A 23,717-nucleotide genomic window follows, 5' to 3' on the forward strand; every position below is an offset into this window, starting at 1 on the left:
TTTCAGCATCATCAAGGAGTTCACCCAACCCAACAGTGAAACAACAGACATCCCACCCTCACAAAACGTCTGCGACAGACTCAACACCTACTTCCACCACAAAATCAAGACCACCTATGAGAGCTTCAATGAGGACAACTCATGTGCAGAAATCCCTCCATAGGAACCCAAAACCACCAAACCAACGATCACTAACTGGACCCCCCTCACCACCAAAGCCACTATGAAGACGATTAAGTCTATACACTCCAGGGCCCCCACGGACCCATGCCCCCACCACATCTTCAACAGAGCTGTTGACATCATCGCCCCAAGCTCCGCCTCACCATCAACTGATCCCTAGCTGACACCTCCTTCCCCCATGGCTGGAAACACGCCGAGATCAACCCCCTCCTCAAGAAACCCTCGGCAGACCCCACCGACCTCAAAAACTTCAGGTCCATCTCACTGCTCCCATTCCCAGCGAAAGTCATCAAGAAAGCCATCAACAGCTAACCCGCCACTTTCATCGCAGTCCACAACATCCTCAACACCTCCCAACCCAGATTCAGAAAAAAACACAGCACCGAAACGGCCCTCCTGGCCACAACCGATGACATCCGCTCCCTGCTGGACAAGGGAGAGACGGCAGCACTCATCCTGCTAGACCTATCAGCGGCCTTCAACACAGTCTCCTCCCACACCCTGATACGCAGACTTCACAATGCCGGCATCAGAGACAAGGCCCTCGACTGGATCCACTCCTTCCTGGCAGAACCCAATGAGTAAGACTCGCCCCCTTCATCTCAGACCTCACACCCACCACCTGTGGAGTCCCCCAGGGATCCTCCCTCAGCCCTTCTCTGTTTGACATCTACATGACCCCACTGGCCACCATGGTCAGGAGCTACAGAATTATCATTGTCTCATCCGCTGACAACACCCAACTCATCCTCTCCCTAGCCAATGAACTCAGCACAGCCAGACACACCTTCCATGAAGGCATGGGAGCAGTAGCCAACTGGATGAAAAACAGCTGCCTCCAACTCAACGCAAATAAGTCAGAAGTTCTCATCATGGGCCCACAACCCGACAAATGGAATGACTCATGGTGGCCACCAATCCTCAGAAACCCACCCACGAACCAAGCCCCAAAACCTCAGGATCATCCTGGACGCCAAACTCAACATGGACCACAAAATCAGCTCAGTCACATCCACCTGCTTCCACACCCTCCACCTCCTACGCAAGACCTTCAAATGGATCCCCCTGGAACACAGAAAGACCGTTACACATGCCCTTATCACCAGCAGACTGGACTACGGCAACGCGTGCTACACCAGGATCAACAAGAAGCTCACTTGCAGACTACAGAACATCCAGAACGCCGCCGCTAGACTGGTCCTCGATCTGCCCCAACACTGCCACATCTCTCAGCACCTGCGAACACTTCACTGACTTCCAATAGAAATAAAGAATCACATTCAAGATCCTCATCCACACCCACAAAGCCCTCCATGACACCGGACTAGCCTACCTGAACTGCTGACTAAACTTCCACATAGCCCACAGGACCCTCCGATCAGCCTAGCTCTCCCTCGCCAAAGTACCTCGCATCAGGAAATCAAGAACAGAGTGACGCTCTTTCTCCCACTTTGCAGCCAAGGCCTGGAACACCCTCTGCTTCACCTCAGACAAACTACCTCCCTCCTCAACTTCACAAAGGAGCTGAAGACATGGCTTTTTGGAGAACCACATCACTGATGGCTAGCTACGCTACCCTCCCCTCCGCCAGTGCCTTGAGACCCTTACGGGTGAGTAGCTGCACTATTTAAGCAATGCCTGATTGATTGAAGAGCACATGAGCTACTCTGCATTCTTTATTTTCTGCCTCTTTTTCAATATACTAATAGTGAATATTATTTTATTATTTGTAATGAGTGTAACAAAAAGTGGAGCACACTTCAATGGAACGGGACCATCGGTGACAACTATTGCTGTAAAAATGATCTTAAATGTATGGTGTGTGCAAGATTGCATGTGAGAGGTTAAGTGAGAGAGAATTATGTATGCCTGAGAAAGTTAATCTCTATGTGTGAGCATGTGTGTGTGTGAGAAAGGAAGTGAAAGTCAGTGATATGTAGTGAGCAAGACTGTGCAAGATTGAGCCCCAAATTTACTAGTCTCTAACACAAGACAACACTGCATCAAAGTTGCTGTGCTGTCATGTGAAAGGGAGAAAGAACAAATTCACCATATCTACTAAGATAATTGGGCATTTTTATGTTCCCATGTGCTGGTGCACTTTTGACAACTGTGCTCCAATGCACACCTTTGTACCATGGTGCAAGAGTGTCTGCATTATGCGAACCATAGTTTTTTTTTTTTTACTGGAAGAGGTACCTTCCAGTACAAAGTCTAGGCTTCATGGGTTTTCTCACTTTGTACGTGTGCTGTACAATGTAAATCTGAGAAAATGAGGAGAAATGAAAACATTTCTCCTCGTTACACCTGGCTCGAGGAGGAGTAAGATTTAGGAATGGATTCCTCTGAAAACCGATGAGGGATTGTTTAGGAACACCCATGAACCACCAATGTAATGCCCCCTTGATGCAAAATAATGCAAAGCAGCGCATTGTGCAACTTTGCGTTACTTTGGGGTATTATCTAAAACAAATCATGATTAGAATTTTATAATAATGCCAAATCTAATATTTTGCATTAGTAAAAGGATAGTAAACCTGGGCCTGAGTGTCAGTAAGCATGACTGAATGAGAATGAATTGAATAAAAATAAATGTAAGGTTGGTGTGACTAAGAATGAATGAGTGAGACTGAGAATGAGTGTGAGTGAGAGAATGGGAGTGTGAGAGAGAGAATGGGAGTGTGAGCAAGAACGTGATGTGATGCTTGCGAGTTTGTCGCTGGCCCTGTCATACTGAAGGTAATTATTGTCTTACAGAGATACCCAGGGCAAAATACTGGCACTGGCATACTTGCAGCAAATCTTAGCATAAGAGATATCAGTGATACATGTGACAAAATACTGACACTGACATACTACAGGTCATTCATGGCATATAGGGCACCCAGGGAAATCTTTTGGCATACTTGAGAGAACTCTTGGCTGTGGACACCATTGGCAGAATGCTGGTACTAGCACTACGGAGGTAATTTGTGGCATAAATGTGGACAACCTGGCATATGTGAGGATGGAAAGCAAAACGCTTTGAGGTAATGTTTAACATTAGGGTCATCTATGGCATATAGACTGCATAAATTGAACAATTCTGGAACTGGCATATTTTATGTCATTGGTGATAAGAGGGTCAGCCAAGGAAAAGGGGGCTTCTCAAATAGACATTGTCTTTGGTATGCTGTTACACTAATCATGCAATTATTGTGGAAGTTCAACGATGTCAATTGTTATGATGATAGGGCCATGAGACATGCCTTCCTGGAATAAACTAGGGTTAAGTGTCATAAGATGTCACTTCCTGTGATGTTATAATGGTCAAAGGATATGTGATGTCACTTCTGCTACCCCTGGCATTTTGGTGAATTGCCACTCATGCTTAGTGACTATAATATCAATGAATCTATTCACTTAAATACGTCAGGGATCACCATCGAGCATACTCTGCCAGATAAATAAAAACCTACTAAAATCATTTTATATATTGCAATTATATCAAAACATCAGGAATGAAAGCCAAAACGCTATAGACTTCTCCAATTCAATAAAGATGTACATTGCATTTAATTTGTAAGCTCTACCCAAGTCACGACCTGTGTAAATACTCAGATAATTGAAGCACTCCGACCAACCAATATTGGTAACTCTTGTAGCTTTCCTGTAAACGTGTCCTAAAAAAGAATAGTGTTAACTTTATCCAGTCATTTGAAAACCAGATACAACCCCATATTCCTCTATAGTGTTCTGCTTAGGAGGAAACACTATTTTGGGGTCCTTCATAAAAAGCAGTATATTATCTACATTCAAGGACACAGTGGGGGTCGAGTTGCCTTTGGTTATGCTTTCATTCACACGCCCCTGCTTTAAGTACTAAGCTAGTGGGTCCAACATCACTGATAAGATCGTGGGGGATAGAGGACACCCTTGCCTCATAGTTCTCTGGATATTCCATTTGTCTGACAGTGTGACATTAGCTTTGACCCGTGTAGATTCACTAATGTACAGTACAGTTATCAACCTTATATAATTAATGGGGGGCGTGGCCTGGCAAGATGGCCGCGAGGACGTGGTCCCCGTGCACTCTCCCCTACCACAGAGGAATCCTGCAATAATCCTGCATAAATCCTGACATCTTGCTACGCATCCTGAGCCCAAGAGGAGTGGGGCCCCTGGGGGACCCATCATCTCAAGCGGTGGTTCTCTATGGCCCTGGGGCCCATGCGGCCCTGTGGAGTATGGCGTGCCGCGGCGGGTGACTGAGGACAGAGTCTGCGGTGAGCCCGCTCGCCGGGGCATTGCTTATCCTGTCGGTCGGGCAGAGGGGGAACCGGCTGTGACAGCCGCCTGAGATACCGCTACTCCCACAGGCATATCGCGGAAGGGAGCGGCGGCGGGTCGGTGAGTGTGCGGCCCTGAGGGCCCTCCAGAGTGGAGGAGGGAGGGCCCCATTACGAGACGCGGTGAGACCGGAGGGGACCCGATGCGGTCGGCGAGCCTGTGGTGGTCTCCGAGGTCTGCGGGGCCGGCTGACACTTAGGAGGCCCTCCCCCTGCCGGGATGTGATGCTGCAGCCGGCGGGCCTGATTCAGCAGCTGCGGTTGTGCGGTCCGCGGGGACGGGCGTCCTTTCCCTCCCCAGGTGGTGAAAGGGTCCTGTAGAGTGCTGCACTGTGGTCTGTGTTGCCTGGCATGACCCCCTCATCTTTGATTCGATGGAGCACCGGCCCGTGTTGGAGCCCTGGCCTGGTGGTGAGAGTTGACGGCAGGGGAGCAGGGAAGGAGAAGCATTGAGGGCCCAGGTGATGAGCATTCGGAGACTGCAGCTCTCGCCCCATACCTGCACAAGAGACATTGGGGGTTTTTCAGGGGCCAATCTCTGGAGGGGTGAGAGCCCCTACGGGGCAGAGTGCATCGGGATCGGCGGTAGACCGTGTCCTGCCTGCGGCGAGGGGTCGTGCTGCACCCCCCCCCCCCGGAGTGTGTTCTGGTGAAGTCTGGGGGACTCGGAGAGTTGGCCCTGCACGGGAGTGAGTGAGGCCCATTCACAGCCGGAGGAGGAGGAGGCACACTTGCGGAGGGAAGAGACCGTTTTCCCTCGTGGGTCCTGTCCTGACACAGTTGGGGAGCCTAAACAATGCGGAGATGGGGAAAGACAAAGCCGCAAAGGCGATTAGTACACGTGCCATTACACAATACACCACTACAAGACAATCTACGCAGCGGCTAACCCTGGGTGTTGGCGAAGATGAAGACGATCCCCCAGGGGGGCGATACAGTGGAGCCCACAAGTGTGGACTTGATGAACGCCATTCAAGGCCTCTGCTCGGCGTTGGAACAACAGATAGAGACTGTATCCATTGATATCAATTTACTACGAGCAGACCTCCGCAAGGTCTCGGAGAAGGTCAACACTGCGGAAACTGACATAAGGTCCCTCCAGGGGGACATAGCATCACTGAAAAAACACGCAGAGGTGGACAAGCTTGGCAGGCAGGCGTAGGATGTTGAGGGCCGTTCCCGCCGCAGAAACATCCGGGTGTTGGGGTTCCCAGAGAAATCAGAGGGGACAGCAGCGAAGTGTTTTCTGGAAGATTGGCTCAGATCAGAGATGAGACCCCGCGGCCTGTCAGAGTTTTTTAACATTGAGATGGCGCACAGGGCCCTGTCACTATCGCTGCCACTGGGAGCCCCTCCAAGGCCATTATTGCAAAGGTCCTCAACTATAGGGATAGAGACTGCATTCTAAGAGCGGCCCGGGAGCAACAAGTCCCGCAATATGGAAATTGTACTATTGCCATATTCCCCGACTACACCAAACAGGTGCAGGAATTGTGCAAATCCTTCTTGGCAGCGAAACAGAAATTAAAGGCAATGGGGCTTACATATATGCTGCTATATCCTGTCAAATTGAAAGTCATCCACAATGGCAAGACAGACTTCTTCGAAGCACCACAAGAGGTGTGGAATTGGTTGGAAATTGGGGTCCCCAGTGCCGCAGGCCGCAGCCGAGAAGTCAAGAAAGGGAAAAGGACACGACACGAGCAGCTGGTGGGAGCCCCTTTTGATCCTGTCAGTGGGCCCCACGGACGAGGAGCATCAACCACACACGAGATCCAAACAGAGGAGGATGACACCATGTACATGTCACACTCGAGCGCGCCGGGGAGGACGGATCGGTCTTCGGAGCGGGAGCCCTACAGGGGCCTGCCCCATGCAGCCGGGGTTCCGACCCGGAGTTGACAGCGGATGAGCCCTCCCGAGGGACTGGTCTGCTGGAGGGCTGATAGAAGCGGTCCTGGACGAATGGACTTGCCGGGTCGCAGCACTGTGGAGTCTAAAATGCAGAGATGAACAAGAGTAGCCCAGGTGTCCACTCTGGACTGGCCTTTTCCGGGGTGGATGGGTTGTGAACCACAGCATGGTAATTTTTAGAGATCAGGATGGGTGTAAAGGTGTGGCTAAGCACTACAGTGAGCAGATAGCAGGATGTCTTGATGGAGCAAGAAACAGCTTTGGGGGAGTAGACCTAGTAGTGGGAAGGTCCCGGTTGGACCGGTAAGGGTTGTGTCCATACACAACAGTGGGTGGGCTCCGATAGAAGTATGTTAATGCTACAGTTGTCCATGGGAGGAGGAAGGTTATTGGGGCAGTTATGGTTCCGGTTCTTTATGTTTTACAGGTTGCTGTTTATTGCACACTATGGCTGGGAGGATAGGAGGGCACCCACACTAGGGATACATGTAACACATGATACACGATGGCAGTCCGAAACACTTATACACTCCTCACTTGGAATGTGAGAGGACTTGGCACAGCCACCAAATGGTATAGGGTGATGTCATTGCTTAAACGCCACGGAGTCAGTGTAGCCTGCCTCCAAGAAACTCATCTTACCGACACAGAAGTGCAGAAATTGGCTAAAAAATGGATGGGGCAGAACTATTATGCTACTTTCTTGTCTTTCGCTAGGGGAGTGCACATATGGGTGGCCCCAGCGGTCCCATTTGCGCTGTGCTCGATGGAGGCAGATATAGAAGGCAGATACATCTTGCTTGGAGGGACCTTAGATGGTCACCAATTGGAAATACTTAACTCGTATGCCCCAAATTCTGACAACCCCACATTCTACCCCGCCATAGCTAGTGAACTGTCTAGACACATGGGGCCTGATGTCTTTTAGGTGGGGGACTTCAATTGTATTATCAATGGGAACTTGGACAGACACCCCCCCAGACAGAGGACCAAGCCAAGAATGACCACAGATTTGAAGACCACAATGTCACATCTTGGGCTCCCGGACATTTGGAGGGATACCCACCCAGACTCTAGGGAATACAAGTGTTATTCGAACACTCACAGCACGTTCAGTCGGCTCGATCACATATTGCTCACTCAACATACTACCCCTAGGTTGCAGCAGGTGACTCACCTTACACTATACATTTTGTTTTTTAAGATTGTTTTTATTAACATTTTACAGTTGTACATAGTCAATTCTGCTCGAGTCCTTGACATACACTTATTCATACATTTCTATTAGACTTTGCGACTTCCTAGGCCAATCTTTAATCAAAACTTTGTTGAAAATCCACTCAAGCTTAATGCCCAAACTAGCTGTAGTCCCAGTTCTGTGTTTTATCCGTGTGTCTAGGATATGTGGTCTTTTGTCATGTACTGTGTCGTCGTTCTCTTGACCACGTAACATTCTTAGGCTTAGCTCCAACTAAACTATTTACATGGTGGTGCATGTGGAGTGGGTGTATACTGACTACTAACGTCATGGTTGCGGGTCGGGGGTCCTCTGTCAGGCGAGGGCGTGCGCCCGCTCCCCGTCTGTACAGATTATTTTCCGGTTAGGGGTTACAACAGGGGGTCATGGTGCTCCTCTACTATGTCACCCCCCCCCAGTGTCAATCAGTGCCGTACATGCCTGCCCCCGGTCCTACTAAACCTGTCATTCAATGCTCGCTGAGTAAGGTCAGACCGGTGTATACAACTATGTTGGGGTTCATAATGTCATTCCCAGTTCTGCGTCTCTTCCTTCCTGCTCCTTGGCTGCCCCCTGCCCATCTGTCGGAGTTCCCACTTCTCACTCTCTGTGCTCCCATTTAATCAGTGCCTCTTCCCATGTCAGTGCAATGGGCGTCTGGCGCACTCCTCTAGCCTCCTCACGCCATAATACCTGCAGTTCGGCCATTGCCCATTTCGATACATCCCTTCTCCAATCCTCTATGGAGGGGCCTCTCGGCGACCTCCAGCCTAGAGTGATCCGTCTCCTAAACAGTACTAGAGCCAGGTCAAGGAAGTGGCAGCCTACTTTTCCAAGGGTCAGCCCTGGGTACAAGCCCAGCAGGCACACCGATGGGGCTGTCTCCAGCCCAACATCCAAGAGGTCCTCCAGTTCTGCCAGTGCTGCCCTCCAGCTCCGCTGGAGCTCGGGCAGTGCCACACCATGTGGTCAAGATCCGCATTCGTCCCACCACATCTGGGGCACCCCCTGTGTTTGCCCCCGTATATGAGATTCAGCCGGTGCGGGGTGAGGTAGGTCCTGTGGGTATAATTATACTGTATATATCGTAGTCGTACCTTACACTATACATGTCGGATCACGCCCCTGTGATATGTGTCTTTCAGTGGGGACGTCCCTCTCGCACTGTTTATAGCTGGAGATTCCCCTCAGAGATATTTCAGGATCCGGTGGGGAAAGACATACTGACACAATTACTAACAGAATACATGGAGCATAACTGGCAGTCCACGCACAGCCGTGCAACAGAAATGGAAGCATGTAAGACAGTGCTTCGGGGAGGTTGTATGGGGTTTACATGTGGAGTGCAGAAAATCCTCCAGGCAGAACTGACTGAAAGGGAGGATGTCCTGGCTGCATTTCAGCGGGGTGTAGGGTGGGGGCCCAATGCTCAGGGAGAGGAAGTTAACTTGCTACGCCAGGTGATTAAAACGAGAGACAGACTGGAACATTATACTTTACAACTCCTGCACCGGGAGGGTGATAGCTCCGGGAAACTTCTTGCATGGATCCTCCAACAGGAACACCTGCACTCCTTGGTACTACATCTCAGAAATCCCCGGGGTGACGAGGCGACCACACAACATGATATAGTCGCAGTATTTAGGGATCACCTGGAGGGAGTATATGAGAACCCGGGGGCCCAGACTTGGATGGCTTGGGGGCATATCTGATGGAGGTGTGTCTCCCCCCGTTGAGTGAAGCGGGAGTGGGGGCACTGGAAGTGGACCTCACCTTGGAAGAAGTGATGGAGGCCACTAAATCTCTCCCATTGGGGATAAGCCCAGGAAGCGACGGATCCACAGGCAAATTTTATCAGACATTTGCGACGTTACTTGCGCCACAGCTAATGGCTGTATATAATGAGATGTTTAATGCTAAGATGTAGCCGGATTCGATGCGAGAAGGCCTCATAGCAATGATCCCTAAATCAGAGACGGTGGCCTCTGACCCGGCAGCTTACCGCCCGATTACAATGATTAACGTCAACGTAAAGGTCCTAGCTAAAATCGTGGCAGTGCGACTCGTGACTGAGGTGACACACTTAATCCATTCGGACCAGTGTGGGTTCCTACCGGGGAGTAATACCGCTGTGAACGTGCATAGGCTTCTGCATGTCCTGCAGGGGGTTGAAGACAGTCCTGAGGACTTAGCACTGGTATCGGTAGATATAGCCAAAGCGTTTGACACAGTACCCTGGGCATATCTCCTCCAGGTTCTGGATGCCTTTGGGGTGGGACCTCAATTTCAACAGTGGATCGAAATCCTATACTCCGAACCGTCGGCACAGGTTAGGATGGGGGGACTGTGCTCGGACAGTTTCAAGATATGGAGGGGGACCTGGCAGGGGTGCCTTTTGTCACCACTTCGCTTCACAATTGCCCTGGAGCCCTTAGCATGTAATGGAGTCATGGAGAGGTGGGGTATTTGGCTCGGTGGGACATGCCACATGCTATCACTTTATGCCGATGATACGCTGTTTATCTGAGGAACCCCGGGGTCTCGTTGCCTGTTTTGATGCAGGAGCTGGAGATCTTTGGACATATGTCTGGGCTAAGAATCAATTAAAACAAGTCTCTGATATTCCCTCTGGGGAATTTAAAATGGATCTCACCGGATGCACTGCCGACCATGCCCCTGCGATGGGAAACCGACCATTTTGTGGCCTGCACATCTCAGCGTCGGAATCAGCTCAAAATTGAGAGGGTGATCTCAGGCCTGGAGAGCTTGGTGCACTTTTGGAACTCCCTCCCATTATCAATAATGGGACGAGTCGTGATCGCAAAGATGGTATTTTTGCCTCAATGCTTGTACTCTTTGCAAAATTCACTTGATACCCTCCCTCGCTCAGTCTTTAAACGTCTTCACTCCTTTCTGGTATCCTTGGTTTGGCCGGGGGGCCGCTCAGAGTAAAACGGGAGACTCTTTGGCTCCCCCTTGAGGAGGTGGGGCTGGCATTACCTAATTTGGAGTATTATTATTTAGCCTCCCAGTTACAATACGCTGCGCTTTGGTTCACGGAGGGTGAGAACTGGGAAAAAAAACAAATGAGGGATGAGACCCGGTGCGACACCCTGACACAGTTGCTGCACGCGGGCGGCAGAAGGGAACAACCACTTCCATACCTAATACACCATATGGCAAAGCTCTGGATGCGGACGGTAAAAGTAATTGTGCGGCATGTGCCCTTTGCACGGGAATTGGAGTTCTGGGATCTTCCGGCGTTCTGACACTTGGCTGCCAAGGTGGATCCTTAACCTTGGCAGGAGGCTGGGAGCTTGACTCTAGCGGACCTATTTCCCGGCGAGAACTTTCTCACATTTGAGGTGGCACGGGATACTTTCGGGTTAAACCAGGGACAGTTCTTAACATACGCCAGCATCCTCTATATCACATCGCGATGCCCAATTCCCGTTTTGCGAGTCGGTAACCTTGTTACCGACTCGCAAAACGGGACTGCGAGTCGCAAATAGGAAGGGGTGTTCCCCTTCCTATTTGCGAGTTGCAGCGCGATGCTGCATTGCTTTGTGACCGCGAACGTGGTCGCAAAGCAATCGCAGTTACCACCGTTGTTACTCTGGTGGTAACCCATTCGCAAAAGGTAAGGGGTCTCCAGGGGACCCCTTCCCCTTTGTGAATGGCCTGGAAAACATTTTTTCAGAGCAGGCAGTGGTCCTATGTACCACTGCCTGCTCTGAAAAAATGAAACAGAAACGTTTCTCTTTTCATTTTGTAATGTAATGTAATTTTCCTTTAAGGAAAACAGGCTGCATTACAAAAAACAAAACTGCTTTATTTAAAAGCAGTCACAGACATGGTGGTCTGCTGTCTCCAGCAAGCCACCATCCCTGTGAGTGCTGCGAGTCGCAAGAGGGTCGCAAATTGTGACCCACCTCATTAATATTAATGAGGTGGGCCTTTGCGACCCCCTTGCGAGTCGCAGATGGTGTCAGGGACATCCTGCATCCTGAATTGCTACTCGCAAATTGCAAGTCACTCTGACTCGCAATTTGCGAGTCGCAATTCAGGACATACCTACATCTGGCCCCTAATCTGTTAATATTATTACATTTTCTAAGCAGTGGCGGACCCCCTGAGGAGGCTTCGCGGACCCCCAGGGGTCCCCGGACCACAGGTTGGGAACCACTGCTCTATATCACCCGTGAGATATTGCCCACTTACCCGGAGGCCACACCCTCCTCGGTCCGGCTCCGGGCGCTCCTGTATATGGGGGGAGGGTCATATTATATCATATATATATATATATATATATATATATATATATATATATATATAAAGCCATGATAGCAGACACGCCCAAGACTGTGTTGCTAGCACGGGTGGCATGGGAAGATGACCTGTCTGAGCCACTGGGGGAGGAGCAGTGGAACGCAATATGTGCGTTGCTCTGTCGGGGGACATTTTTATGCCAGATTTAAGTTGATACACTTTAACTATATACATCACATGTATGTCACTCCGGCCTTCCTCCACAGAATTGATCCTAGCAGGAATGACGGCTGCCCCGCTGCAATGCATGACCAGCGACTTTCTTGCACTTAGCCTAGAACTGTCACATAGTACACACTTTCTGGGAGGCAGTGGTCCAAGTTTTGGGTCAGGTGGGGGTGGTGAGAGTGGAACGAATTCCTGTCCAGTGCCTTTTGGGAGATGTCAAGAGAAAAAAAGGAAAAAAAATGCAATGGAAATTAGGACAATTGGTGCTGATGTTGGCCAAGCGAAGGGTTGTGATTACCTGGATGGGTGCACGGGGTCCAGATGTGCGGCGTTGGCATACAGACGTCAAGGAATGGGCGTTGGCAGAAGAAATTCACTTAAGGCGGGCTAGGAAGGATGAACACCTTGAGGGGGATAGGTGGGCATGGCGGGAGATGATTGAAAGTATTGCTGAACAGGAGGACACAGGGCAGGAGGTTTCCATGAGCACTCAAGAGTAGCGTTGGGGCAGCCTAAGTTATGAAAAGCAGTATGCAAACGGACTAGGAATAGGACGAATAACAATGTGGAACACTTGTTGCACCTTTGCAAGCTGGGAATCGGACTAAATCAGAAATGTTATCTCATAATGTATTGTGGGGAGGGCCAGCCGATGTGTGTGCATGTGTTGTTCCGAATGTACCAAAAGTTAAAAAATGCAAAAAATAAAGTTTAAAAAAAACCTTTATATAATTTAGACTTAATCGTCATCTTGGTACAGTTTCATTCATGAACTGCAAGTCAACCATGATGAACGCTTTCTGTGCTACTATGGCCTGTGGGTTACTTCCGTTCTTGATTTCATCCAGCAGTAATGTTCCACTGGCATCCTTGCCATGGTCTCCCCCTGACCTTTTGCCTTTAGACCTCCTGCTTTTGATGACTTCGGTTTCACTGGCCTTAGGAATCTTCACACTTTACCACTGCTAACCAGTGCTAAAGTGCTTGTGCTATTTCCCTATTGACACATACAACTTGGTATATTTAATCTACCTATAAGTCCCTAGTAAAGTACGCTACTTGTGCCCAGGGCCTGTAGACTAAATGCTACTAGTGGGAGTTCAGCACTGACTGTGCCACCCACTTAAGTAACTCTTTACACATGTCTCTGGCCTGCCATTTCAGAGGCTGTATGTGCTATTTGGAACTGCCATGGCAACCTGGCAAAATAGCACTTCTACCAGACCCAAACTTTCCTTTTTAATACATGTAAGTCACCTAGATTTTAATTGTAGTATGATATCGTCTGGTCACAGAGTTCACCTCACCAAAGGTCCTATAATGGCACTAACTGACCACCAGTGCATATTCTAGGAGGTGGCAGTAAGAGTTTTTTATTCTCTGTGTCAGGCACATATTTATTCAATATTCAATATTAATAACACTTTCCCATATAATGTGCCAATGACCCCAACATATCTTCCTCTCACATCTCATAAGGCATCCCTCGCTTGGAATAGAATACTGGGTGCCAGCCACAAGACCACTCCATTGAGTGGAGGCATAAAAAGGAAAGCACCGCTATCTACCTGTCAATTGTCTTGCCAGATTGTCAAGTTCCCCGCATGTCAAGTGTGTGCCATGTACCATGCCGAGCACGGCTGAATGCCCTCCCGTAGATTACCTAACTCTTCGTCGTTTCCGTCTTTTGCTAACTTTATGAATAGCTCCTACATTTCATGCCAGCATAACGAAGTCAACCATATACTTTGTCCTCATTGTGGCTCTAACTGTGTCAATGTTATGATCAGTTTGTGTATGCATATTATTTTCTCCAGACTGTGCTGTTGTTCCACTGGATGCTTCTCCTCCTGTACAGCATTTTCCACCACAGCTGTTACTGTAGCAGCTTAGCTGATTGCACAGATCAAATAACTCAATAAGAAACATCATATGTTGGCCTAACACAATGTGCTATCTCTCTACTCGGTGTGGAAAGATGGTTCAAGGGCCATGTTCTGATGATCACACAAGGATGTGAATGAGTCAACAATTCAACCCTGGCACCACTTATTGCAGTGCAACATGCAAGGCAATAGATACGTGCTAACAATGCATGTGCCATGCTAACATGTGCATACGTCACTGTTCAAATTATTCAGAGAGTAAGGAAATATGTTTGTCACAGGAGGCGTTTCAGTGTTGTGCAGTTCTTCTTCAGGCTCAGAAAACTCAAATCTGCCTTTCACTTGTACATAACAGGCAAGGTGGAGGGAACAACACTTACTATATGTTATATTTTCATAGTTTTCATTTCGCTTTGTCATATGGTCATCTTTTGTTCCCCGATGCTATAAAGCAGGTAGGAAGATGTACAACAGCCATGATTGTTTAAATCCCCTTGCTTCATTGCAGCCATCATAGAAGCTTTTTTTTCTTCGGATCCTTATGTTCAGATAAACATCATACAGGATAATTCTCTGGAGGCTGGTTTAGAGTAGAGGTACAGTGTACTCTGCCAGGTTGCAGTCCCTAGACTGGTTTCTGTGAAAAGAACGGAATCAGTCTTGCTAGGAGAGTTTCCAAGGGTACTTCTCTGTGTGTTCCAATAGTCCCAAAAGATGTACATTGTGAGATTGTGGCGTCGAGCGTGGAATGTAGAATGGAGAGTGTTGTCAGGGAAATGGAATGTGGGGAACGACGGTTGAGGCGAGATCGGGTGAGGGGGAGAGACGCGTCTAGGGGGGCTGGCACTACATATATATGTATGCTACCTGAAGATAAGTAAACTCTTCACTACAGTTTTACCGTGTACGTAGATTATTCCAACAGAGATCTTAGCCTGTCTTCCAAAACCACCAACTTCTCTCCATGGCTTTTCTGGGTGGCACTCATTGAAGTTCAAATTTATGGCAGCTGTGTTGATCTGTCTTCTATTCATGAAACCATTCTGGCCATTTCAGTTGTTCAGTCTCTGACCTTATCAATGTCTTGTCTGAGGAGGGTAACTGTAACGGATTCTGTAATTGGTTTATATCAGTTGTTTCAGTTCAGTGTGGAATGTGTTGAGGGCATTAGATTATGCATGGGGTGCCATTTGCTGCTCTGTTGTTGCTGATTGGACCATCTTGGCCAGTTCAATTTCTAATGACAAGTGAAGACGCTAATCTGTCTCTGCCTCACTCTCACATTGATCGGGCATGTTCGGATAATGTAGGGACTGTCTTCAACTGCATTCAGATCTGTTTCATTTCCATGTAGCTGCAGACCCCCTCATTGCTTTATATTGTTCACACCCAGAGAATGTTGAACTATAAATGCATCTTACTTTTCAAAGAAAAGGTGCCTCAGCATTTGTACATTTATGAACTGAATTCATGGTAGATCTATTGCTAGTATTGGCAATTACGACTTTTGATAATAGATACCCTTGTAAGATTAACCACCTTTCCCTGTGTCTGCCTCCAAATATGCTATTCTCAGTGGAGTGCTTCTAGGCCAGCAGACTTCAACTAGGTCTATTCGGCAAGGCGTTCCTTTGTACTGTTGATGCCATCCTGGGTACTCGTTGACGTACTTTGATGCCTCACTGGGTACCCGTTGTTGTATGTGGCTTTTCACTGGGCTCCATTGCCTTTAGCAGTATTTGGACTCCATTAGGTGTGTGTGCACTTTCCAAGTGGCTAGCCAACCAGTGGCGGCCGGCAGCTTTAGGAGGGAGGGGGGCAGGCGGGGCACACACACTTATTCTTTCACACACAGACACGCACGCACGCACACACATCCATTAACAACACTCATACCATTCAAACATGCACGCACGCACCAAACATTCATTTTAAAACATCACACACACTCATTCTTTCACACACGCATTGATCATGCACTACAGATCTGCATAACATACCATCACATCACATAACACAACATAGCATGGTTTAGGCTATTTGATATGGATAAAGTTGAACAGGTGACGCAGCTTGTACAATGTATGGCTTCTGATCATTTTTATGTTTTTATCATTCATAAATTTCATTGTGGGAGTGCACTAACATTTCCACACTGCTGACATCGTGTCCAGTACACCAATATGATGTTGTTCTTTCATGAAAGATGATGTATTTTTTGTTTAAAAAAAGTCCAAACAGGGAGATTAAATATTTCGGAATAGAATTTCTATCAAAAGCAGCAAATATACCTCAGCATATCAGATAGGAAAAAATGAAATAAGTCAAAGAAGATTGCAAAACTTGGGTATCTCATTGTCTTCTGAGGAAACAAATCGACAAAATAATGATGAATACTAATATATGCAAAAAATGTTGGCAAATTGCTATGGGTCTGACCAGCATTTTCCATGCAGATTCTAAAAATCTGAATCTAGGTTTAACTATGGTTTTTCTAACATTTGGTGTACATATCGATGGATATATACATTCCAATGCTTTCCCTCGACTCACGTTCCGTGGTGGCTCTTCTTTAGGTGAGCCTAACCATGCTTGTATCTATAGCAATTTCTTTGCTCTTTCCTGGTCTTTGGTCCAATAAGGACTTTGGTTTTTCTGAAGTTCTAAGTTTCATGCTTATATACCTAAAAATATGTGGACTCAGGCTCTTCCTCAGCCCAGTTTGCTGCTTGTTGCACACTGCGATGAACCTAACACAGTTTGTATTTCCAATGTCTTTTGAGAAGCAAACTACAGCACCCCAGGCAATGCAAAAACAACTCTATTTACTTTATGATATAGCAGTGAAATCACCACACCACATTTAAACCAGAAAAGTTCTTATCACAGCTGTGTATTAAGCGCTTTACACGTTCCAATTTATATAATTAATGGCTTCATATTCCATCTAATATTTTGTCTTTAACTTTAAGGCCCTCATTACAACCCTGGCAGTCAAAGACCGCCAGGGCTGTTTTGGAGGTTGCACCGCCAACAGGCTGGCGGTGCAAACTTGCGGATTACGACCGCGGCGGAACCGGTGGGACCGGTTTTCCGCCACATTGGTCCCGGTGGTTGTAATCCGCCAGGGCAGCGCTGCCCAGGGGATTACGAGTCCCCTTCCCGGCAGCCTTTCCGAAAGGCTGGCGGAAAGGGGAGTTGCGGGGCCTTTGGCATGGGCAGTGCAGGAGCCCCCTGGCACAGCCCCACACAGCTTTTCACTGTCTGCACAGAAGACAGTGAAAAGCGCAACGGGTGCAACTGCACCAGTCGCACCGCCGCAACACCGCCGGCTCCATTTGGAGCCGGCTTCCATGTTGCGGCCGTCATCCCCGATGGACCGGCAGGTGGAAACCTGGTTTCCGCCCACCAGCCCAGCGGGTATGTCCAAATGGCCACCGTGGGAGTGAGGCTGCATTGGCGGCCGCACAGCGGTTACAACTTGGCGGGCTGCGGTTGTAATGAGGGCCTATGTGTATATAGATTTCTATAGTTTAACATTTTTCCATTCAAACACTGTCGTTTTAAATGGCCAAAGCACTTCATTCACATACAATTTCACAGTATTTACTTTCTGAAAAGATGCCAGGATACAACATTGAAGGTAAGTAATCAACTTTATTTGAGCATCAAGATACACAACTGGCAGGATAAGCAGGAACACAGCAACTGACATACTTCAAATAGTAGCATTTCATTTCCTAGTAGACAATAATTCTGCATTCTGGTCTACATGTCATAACAGAGCACGCATCATACATGTTCCAAGTAAGAACTCAACAGTTTACTTTGTAGTATTTATTTTCAGTTTACTTTTCATCCAAGGGGACATTCAACTTTTAGGAATTTCCAAATTGTTTTCCAGCTTTTTATCCTTCAGTCATTATTTGTCCAGCATGAACATTCTGGTAATTATAAATGTATAAAGAACTCTGTTTGTACATCTACCATTAGGGACCATGGTTTTTAACATGTTAAAACTGTCAAAATTATCTGGTTCAATCACAACCTTTTTTCTCTTTATGTACCATATTCGTTCCAGAGAATTACAATGATTCAGAGTTACTTTCATGTTTCTTTTGATAATGTTGAGTCATCCTGTTTTTTTGCTTGCAAATGTTAAAAATATGCATTTTTGTAAACTGTATTTTACGCTCCGTTTAGAATTTGGGTCTCTATACACCCTATATTAACCTGTGCTCACTCTCTGGTAGCTTGGCAGAGAGCAGTCAGGCTTAATTTAAGAGGTAATGACTAAAGTATTTGTGCAATACTTACATTACAGTAACACAGTGAGAACACACCAAAAAGACTCCACACCAGTTGAGAAGAATAGACAATAGTTTCATAAATAAAACATGACCAAAAAGACAAAAATCCAACAAGTTGTTCTTAAGTTATGAATATTTAAAGTATGGAGGTAAATACAGTGCTCACAGAACACTTATGACTAACAGCTAGTTGTGATCATGCTAGACGGGGGTGAACTGACAAAGATCCCAGCAGGCAGATCGGCAGGTCTGCATTCTCAATGGTTCCAACTAAAACAGTGTTCAACAGTCATCAAAATGAAAGATCCCAACAGGTCCCTCAAGACTGGTAGACTTAGGCAGTTTCAGCTGCTCGCAGGTGCATGCAGGTCGACTACAAATACCTCACCGGCTTCCTTACTCACAGTACCTTCTTTGCTGGTGATGCTGCAAGGTTGATAGCCTCATGGACGGGGCTCACAATGCTGCAGTCTCCTCCCTTAGCCAGAGCCTCGTGTTGGGGTGGTCTTCCCTTGGGGGTGGTTGGCGGTAAACAACGTTGTGCAGGCAATGCTCAGCATGAGGAATGCAGTGATTGTGTGCACCGCACTGCTCCTGATCAGAGCTGAGCTGCAGCTGGGGAATGCAGATGCAGTAATTCTTGGTTGGCGCACCACACTGATGGGGTGTTTGGGGAAGTAACAGCTGCAAACACAGGTAGCTCCTTCGACACTCCGCACAGGCATGTGCATATGTAAAAGAGCAGATGCAGACATGGCAAGCTTAATCGGCACCCGCACAGACGTGCATTTGTAGACAGCAGCAGACACGATTACCTCAATTAACCCTCAGCCATGAAGCACTGATCGGTGTATACTTTAACTGCAGGGCCCTGTTTAGAGGTCCAGGACAAGATATGGTACCTCAGACAGGGGTAGGACTCATGGATTGCAGAGTCCCACGCTTGTTGTAGAAACAAAGGGCCTGATTTAGAGTTTGGTAGACGGGTAACTCCGTCACAAATGGGATGGGTATCCTGTCCACTGTAATACGATTTCCATAGGATATTATGGACTCATAATACAGTGGATGGGATCTCCATCACATTTGTGATGGAGTAACCCCATCAGCCAAACTCTAAATCAAGCCTGAAGTCTTTGATGACCCTGAGACTTCAAGAACACGGGGAAAGCTAACAAGCCCTTGGAGAACCGAGGTACAAGGATATAGAGAGCAGGTCCAGTCCTTCTCACTCCAAGGAAAAAAGTGGCAGGCCAACACAGCAGAGCCGGTAGCAAAGTGGCAGTCCCTCCTACAGCACAGCAATCAGCAGGCAGCAGGCCAACACAGCAATGCAGTTAGCAAAGTGCCAGTCCTTCCTGGCAGCACACCAGATCTTCCTCCTGGCAGAATACCCTTGATCTCAGTACAGTTCTGATTTGGTAGTGTTTGGAGTCCAGTACTTATCCGTAGTTGAGCCTTTGAAGGGAGGAGACTTCAAAGTGAGGCCTTTGAAGTGCACCTGGTCTAGTCCTTCATTCCCTGGTTCCAGATACTCTACGGGGGTATGCAGCTCATTGTGTGGCGGCAGGCCCAGCCCTATTCAGGTGTAAGTGTCAGCTTCTACCTCTCATCTAGCCCAGGAAGACCCATCAGACTGGTGATGGGCCATCAGGATGCACATGTCAAACCCTAGCTCCCATCATTTGTGACTGTCTAGAGGGAATGAACAAAACCCAGCTGTCATCCACCCCAGACATTTATTCAGAGACAGGCAGAGGCACGGAATGGTTGAAGTAAGAAAATGCCAACTTTCTAAAAGTGGCATTTTCAGACTTGCAATTTAAAATCCGACTTCACCATAAGTTGTGATTTTAAATTGTGAGCCCAGAGACACCAAGCTACACATTTCTCTCTTCCCAATTAGAATTTACACTTAAAGTTTGCTTCAAGGTAACCCCAATGCTAACCTATGGGAGAGATAGGCCTTGCAGTAGTAAAAAGAAATGTAATAGTTTTTCACTACCAGGACATCTAAAACTTAAAAGAACATGCCCAACTTTTTAAAAGTACTGTCCTTGGGCTGACTAGGGCCTACCTTAAGGGGTACACATGGAATAAAAAGATAAGTTTGGCCCGCCAAGTGGGTGCACTTGCCAAGTCAAAATGGTAGTTTAAAACTGCACACACAGGCTCTACAGTGGCAGGCCTCAGGCACGTTTAAAGTGCTACTGAAGTGGGTGGCACAATCAGTGCTGCACCCCCAACAGTAGATTTAATTTACAGACCCTAGGCACATATAGTGCACTTTACTAAGGACTAAGTAAATTAATTATGCCAATTGTGGATAAGCCAATGTTACCATGTTTAGAGTACAGAGCACCTGCACTTTAGCACTGGTTAACAGTGGTAAAGTGCAGAGAGTCCTAAAGCCAACAAAATTGAATTCAGCAAAAAGGGGAGGAGGAAGACAAAAACTGTGGGTGTGACCTGGCAGAAGGGGTCAGGTCCGATAGCTACCAATAAATATCAAATTGCATGGACATTTAAGAGGTGCACAAACATATTTGCATTTGTATAATATCCATTTATATATTGTGTACTTTTTCATTGTGCTCAGTTTTTTGTAGTCTCTCATTGTTTACATGCTTTGCAATTGTTGCATTTCCAAAAGCCTATTAAACTTTTAACTTCTCAAGTTATCTTTCTAGTCTTTACCGAAATTCCTCTTTGAAACCATGTCCTTGATTGATTTAGATCTTTTTTTACATTCTCCTTCGCCTCACCCCCAATAAATCAACAATGCCACAGTCATCCTTAATCACATGGCAGAATCTTCTATTTGTTTTGACTCTTTATTAAAAGTGGTTATCATTTCTAATTTTGCACTCTTTTTGCTCTGCAATTTGTAGTATTTTTTTACACTTCTTGATTACTAAAAAGTCTTTTAGATTTCTCTCCCCTTACCATCACACTCTTTAATATTCATTGTGGCTAGTCTCTTTGCTTGCAAATGCAATTTTTACTGAGTTTCTTGTTTCATAATCTATTGAGCAATTTTGCTTGATACACAAGAATTCTCCATATCGGATACTCCACTTTGCCTCTCGGCATGAAGAGCGTTAATTCATTTTTCCAAATTGCTGAGCTGGCTTTGAGTGGAGATAGCACAGAGGGCAGTGGAATAGTGATGAACATTGACCTCAGAAACAATTAGATATTAAATCTGCTGTTTTACAGAATGAGAATCAGACGAATTTTAATGTCCCAGGACCTAGAGGTCTAGAGGTATTTTCTTTGTAGTGTAGATATGGACTGTAAACTACGTACACTGTGTAGGTTAGTTTGATCTTCAGACAACATGAGAGGAAATCATTTGGGCTGGAATTAACTTAGACAGGAGCTTGACAGTTCATCATATTTGACCTGATGGCTCACTTACGGCTTTTGCATATGTCAAACTTAAGTATAAGGTGAATGAGTCAGAAAAGGTAAATATAACATATTGGTGGTCATTACAACCCTGGCAGTCGGTGTTAAAGCGGCAGCGAGACCGCCAACAGGCCGGCGGTAAAAAAATTGATTACGACCATGGCGGACAGCCACTTTAACACTCCGACCGCCACGGCGGTACAAACAAACACCGCGGCGGTAACCCGCAAACAGACAGGCTGAAGACAATGTACCGCCCACAGTATTACAACCCACCAATCCGCCACCTTTTCGGGGCAGATTCACTGCAAACAAAAACTTCGAATGGAAAACGCTCACCTCTACACACCCCACGAGGAACCAGGACGCCATGGAACCCGAGCTCCAAATTCTGCCAGCCTTTATCTTCCTGCTCCTCTACCAGGAGCACGAACGCCGGTGGCAAAGACAACGTGAGTACTGCACCTACGACACAGGGGAGGGGGGAGGGAAAAGAGAGTGACACACACACACACGCAATACCCCCACCCTCACCCACTACAACACACATGCTAATACATATTGATACATCACAGTTACACCCCACAACCCCCCCCCCCCCGGAAGAATGCAAGGACAAAAGGAAAAGAGTCGAAAAATTGTGATATATTCAATTACATACATCAAAAATGTTTACAAATATATACATTTATAATATATACAATTATATACACAAAGAACACAAGTCCAAGGGAGTCCACCATCATAGTCCGTGGGTCACTGGGCCCAAAAGGCATGGGCGAGGCCCACACAAGATACCTGAACAAGACGGAGAGAACACTGCAGGGGCATCAGAGGGAAGTAAAACAGGCACCTCAGGGGGAAGGGATGGGGGGACTTCAGCCGGTTAAGTGCACAATGGCAAATCCACAAGGGGACCCATGCCCAATGTTCAATCCTGGGGAGTGCAAAGCCACAGTCTCTCAAGTCTCTACAGTGGGGGGTTTGCCCACTGTTCAATCCTGGGGAGTGCAAAGCCACAGTCTCTCAAGTCTCTACAGTGGGTGGTTTGCCCACTGCTATATCCTGGGGAGTGCAAAGCCACAGTCTCTCAAGTCTTTTCAGTGGGTGGTTTGCCCACTGTTCAATCCTGGGAAGTGTAAAGCCACAGTCTCTCAAGTCTCACAAGTGGGTGGTTTGCCCACTGCTATATCCTGGGGAGTGCAAAGCCACAGTCCCTCAAGTCTATACAGTGGGTGGTTTGCCCACTGTTCAATCGTGGGGAGTGCAAAGCCACAGTCTCTCAAGTGGATGTCAATCTCCACTGGTTCTGGAGGGGGCCTTGTGCCCAGAGTGCTTCATCCTGCCAAGGTCTGAGGTAGTGGATGTCAATCTCCACTGGTTCTGGAGGGGGCCTTGTGCCCAGAGTGCTTCATCCTGCCAAGGACTGAGGTAGTGGATGACAATCTCCACTGGTTCTGGAGGGGGCCTTGTGCCCAGAGTGCTTAAGCCTGCTCGTGGCGGCCTCAGTAGCGTCAGAGCTTTTTGCGCTCATGGGCCTGCGGTGCTTGTGGCGTTGGTGTCCTTGGCAGTGGTGCTTGTGGAGGCGGGGTCCTTCGCAGCAGTGCCTGTGGCGGTGGTGTCCGTGGCAGCGGTTTCCTTGACAGCGGTGCTTGTGGCGGCAGTGTCCTTGGCAGCGGTTCAGCTGCGGGCGGTCCTGTCTGTGGCAGTGGGGCTGCTGGCGGTCGCCTCCTGGGCAGCGGGGCTGCTGCTAGCGGCCCTGTCTGGGGGAGTGTGGCTGATGGCGGTCGCCTCCTGGGCAGCGCGGCCGCTGATGGCGGTCCAGTCTGGGGCAGTGTGGCTGATGGCGGTCTTGTCCACCGTGCTGATCTTCCCAGACTTGCCGGTTTTCTTGTGCCCCTTCCCCACCTTGGATGGTGTCGCAGCTGTCTCCACAATCTCAACTGTACCC

General features: G+C 47.7%; 1 long non-coding RNA gene across 1 annotated transcript in view; it reads left to right on the forward strand.

The window, feature by feature from the left end:
• The window catches only part of LOC138246181 (uncharacterized), a 156,946-nt gene that overhangs the window by 45,850 nt on the left and 87,379 nt on the right, over positions 1-23,717 (forward strand). The window lies entirely within an intron of this gene.

Source organism: Pleurodeles waltl, chromosome 1_2, assembly GCF_031143425.1.
Source record: "Pleurodeles waltl isolate 20211129_DDA chromosome 1_2, aPleWal1.hap1.20221129, whole genome shotgun sequence".
Taxonomy (NCBI): Eukaryota; Metazoa; Chordata; class Amphibia; order Caudata; family Salamandridae; genus Pleurodeles; species Pleurodeles waltl.